Source organism: Brassica oleracea, chromosome C4, assembly GCF_000695525.1.
Source record: "Brassica oleracea var. oleracea cultivar TO1000 chromosome C4, BOL, whole genome shotgun sequence".
Lineage (NCBI taxonomy): Eukaryota > Viridiplantae > Streptophyta > Magnoliopsida > Brassicales > Brassicaceae > Brassica > Brassica oleracea.
In genome coordinates this window covers 38,588,206-38,592,612 of record NC_027751.1, presented here as the reverse complement: position 1 = coordinate 38,592,612, position 4,407 = coordinate 38,588,206, and positions in this window count along the sequence as shown.

Sequence of the window (4,407 nt, the reverse complement as noted above, 5' to 3'; positions counted from 1 at the left end):
TGTTTGAGAATCTTCTCAAGAAGAATGGTGTGAAGCATAAGGTTGCAACCCCTTACCATCCTCAAACAAGTGGTCAAGTTGAGATCTCCAACAGAGAAATTAAGTCTATTTTGGAGAAAACTATGGGAACTACAAGAAAGGATTGGTCTATCAAGCTAGATGATGCACTTTTGGCTTATAGGACTGCTTACAAGACTCCTTCGGGAACCACACCTTTCAACCTTGTGTATGGAAAGGCTTGTCATCTACCAGTTGAGCTTGAGTACAAGGCATTGTGGGCTGTTAAGTTGCTAAATTTCGACATCAAGAGTGCCAAAGAGAAGAGACTTCTCCAACTCAATGAGCTTGATGAGATTAGACTGGATGCTTTTGAGAACTCAAGGATTTACAAGGAGAAAACCAAAGCTTTTCATGACAAGAAGATCTTGAAGAGAGAGTTCAGTGCTGGAGATCAAGTGCTTCTCTACAAATCTAGACTGAAGTTGTTTCCTGGGAAGCTCAAGTCAAGATGGTCCGGTCCTTTCAAGATAAAGGAAGTTAGGCCATATGGGGCAATTGTGTTATGGGATAAGAATGGTGGAGACTTTACAGTCAATGGACAAAGAGTTAAGCTCTACATGGGAACCACAATGGAGGAGGAAAGAATCTCGGTTTCACTCTCCGACCCCGTCACCACCTAGCCAAAGGAAAACAAAGTCAAGCTAGAGACTTAAAACAAGCTCACTTGGGAGGAAGTCCCATGTCTATCCTTGTACATAAAAAAAAAATGGTATGGAGTAACTCACGCGGGATAGCTTACCCGCATGACGCGAGCTGAAGAGATCTCTAGAGGAGCCAATGTGGGTTAAGCGACGCGGGTTCCCTTACCCGCTCGCACGAATTTGGTCGGTGACGAAAATCTCACGCGGGTTGAGGTCACGCGGGTTCCTCTACCCGCTCGCACGACAGTTGCATTCGGAGATATTATGACGCAGGGTGACGCACGCGGGGTCGCACGAGTTTCTCCCACTTAAAAAAAAAAAACAGAAAATCTAACGCGGGTTGAGGTCACACGGGTTCCTCTACCCGCTCGCACGAATTTGGTCGGAAACAGCAATCCGACGCGGGATGACCTACGCGGGTTGTCTTACCCGCGTCTCTTCGTAGTAGGCTCGACGCGGGATGTATCGACGCGGGTTCCCTTACCCACTCGCACGAATTTGGTCGGTGACGAAAATCTCACGCGGGTTGAGGTCACGCAGGTTCCTGTACCCGCTCGCACGACAGTCGCATTCGGAGATATTATGACGCGGGGGGAAGCACGCAGGGTCACACGAGTTTCTCCTGCCCGCGTCGACTGGTCAAAACCCGCTCAGGTATGATTTCTACCCTTAAACCCGGTGACCTGACCCGACAAACCGACCCGGTTCAACCCTAAAACACCCCCTACCCGCGTCTCTCTCTCCCTTTTCCTCTATCTCTCTTTCACAAAACATCCAAACCTCCCACACCAAATCACCCCATATCTTACTCAATTCTCCACCAAATCACTCCATTCTTTTTCTTGAATCCAAGCTTTCGCCCCTGTAGTCTGTTTTCTTGATTCAACTTGTCATTTCCTTTCATCCAAAGAAAAGTATTGTATCACAAGGATCAATTTCGTAGGCCTCATGAACCCTAGAAATTTGAACTTGAAATTTGATCTTTCTCTTGCTTAATTCTTGTGAAATAGACTAGAGAAAGCTAATATATCATGTTGGGTTGTTGATTCTATGGTGAATTTGAGTTGAATTTGAACTTTAAAAATTAGGGTTCATGAGATTTGGGGATTTTTCGAAAATACTATAATTCTATATGACTTTGGCTTGGTTTGGTTAGTTAGGGAGTTTGAGAACTTAATTAGAGAACTTTCTAATTGAAGAACTCATTTGATGCTTAAATTTTGCTTAAAAGCATTATTCTTTGCTTACATCCATCTCTTGTGGCCTTATATCAATAACTTGTGTGCAATGTGATAGTTTTGCTTAAGCTAAGTGATCATGAATTGAATTAACATTTGCATTATCAAGTTTCCTACTTCCATTTGCTTATCCTTTTCCAAGGTTTGATATTGTCAGGTACAAATGGGGAGAAATGATCAACACAAGATAGAGACCGAGAAACAAGAACTTGCCAAGCAAGAGACTGCTAGACATAGGAAGCCTTTAACCTCCGAATCTACAACGGGAGGAACTTCTAGGCAACAAGCCTTGGCGGCAAAGAAGAGAGATGGCAAGCGGGTTATAACTGCCGAGGGATTGGATGCTAGCGGTAGAAGGCCAGCCCATCCCAAAAGATCTAAGGAACCAAAAGGCAAGGGGGTAGCTCTTCCTCAAGTGGAGGAAAATGAAGACATCACTGAAGAAGACCAGCTCCCCTCAAGAAAGCCAAAGTGATTAAAGGGAAGAAGGTTGATACTGAGAGGGATAGAACCAAGACACCAACTGAAGATGAGCTATATGGGCATTTGAAGAATGGTGTGTTGTGGCCTCCAACTCGATTTACGGATATCAAGATTATGGAAGAGTTGGAGATAGGTGACGACATTAAGCAAATGTTGGAGCACATGAACATGCAAAGCTTATTCACTATGGTCTACCCTACCTATGAAGATGAGTCATGTTAGTTCTTGGCATCATTAGAGGCCACCTTTCACACCACCAAACATGTGAGGCAAGGATGGGGAAAGATCAAATTCAAGATCCATGGGAAGGTTTACTACATGACCTTCAAGGAGGTTGGACAAACACTTTGTCTTAAGGATTTGGAGGAATCATCCATCCCCATATCTTATGATGCAACTAAGGAGGAGAACATTGCCAAAATGGTTTGGAAGGTGTTGGCGGGGAAGAGTCGCAAGGCAAGCCGCGACAAGAACGCCTCTATTCGCCATCCTTCCGTGCGCTATCTCCACCGGTTGATTGTCCACACCATTTTCCCAAGGAAAGAACCAGACACTGTTAATGATGAGGAGCTACAACTTCTTCACCAAACCGTCCAACATTATGCTCACCCATCTCAGTTGCCTCTTGTCAGCACTGATTTCTACAAGAATTTTGGAATGGTGGGATTCTTTGTGAAGCACCTCATCCACTACAAAGAGTGGGCTTGGACAACGAGTGACTCGGAACCTCAGATTGGAATTGGTGGCTTGATAACTCCACTGATTAAGTTCAAGGATATACCCTTAGAAGATGATCCAACTGGTCCTGCTTTCATGGATGGAAGCTACTTGAAGAAAGCTCAGTACTTCAGTGGAAGGTTCGAGGGAACTTGTGTCTACTCTTACCTACAGTCTACAAAGGAGGTTGAAGTGCTTCTCCCAAATTGGGACCTCACGAGCTTGACGCGACCAGGAGCTATTAGCTTTGATATTGGGGAAGAACACCTCCTTGAACCCCATGGTACTCTAGGCCCCATGAGATCTCCCAAGAAGAAAAAGACTGCAAATAGATGTGGTGTGTTCCAAGAGGACACTTCCGGTTTAAACTCTGAGCTCCTCTTTGGTCCTCCTCGTTACCACTTTGAGCAACGTCCTGGAGCCTTACCGAATGGTCCCCGCATATCAGCAAACTCCAACGATGGAACAAAGCTCAGGACAGAACAATCTTCAAGCTCAAAGACAAGTGTAAGGCGTTGAGTAAGACTGTGAAGAGGCAAGCAGAAGCTTCAGCTCAGTTCATGAAGAAGGTAGCTGATATACTGACTAGAGGAGCTGTGGCAGGATGCTCATCATCAGACTTTGACTTCCTTACCCCCAGCCGCAGCCCCCAATAGATCCTCCACCTTTCCATTGTATATACCAGTTTTTCTTTGCATTTATCTCTATTTTCGGTATCTACTTCAACTTCCTAACAGATCTAGTTTGGGGGAGGTATCAAGTATTTGATCATGTTTTCTTTGATGAATTGAGTCTCATGCATCGCATTGTACATATATATATGCATAGAAAAAACCAAAAAAATTAAAAAATTTGAAAAACACAAAAAGAAACATGTAGTTGCATCACTTGCACTTTTAGGATTGAGTCTAGAGCATATAGGTTGCATTTCACTTGCATTAGGAACAATGATTTAAAATGCCTTGTAAAGTAACTCTTGTCTAGAACTCAAAGTGACACCCAAGTTAAACATATCAAGTATCTTAAGCATCTCTTGAAAGCCTTGCACGTTTCGAGCCTTGAAAACTCTTCTTGAAACTTGTTTGCTTGCTTGATATTGGCATTGTTCTTAAGATCAGCTCCAATCTGAACTTGGCTTGAATGAACTTAATCTCTCTTGCATATGGGCATTTGCACACTTGATCATGGATCTCATACACATTTGGGTTATCTTCTTCATTTATACCAATCTTTGTTAACCCAAATGGCACTCCACACCCTACAACCCT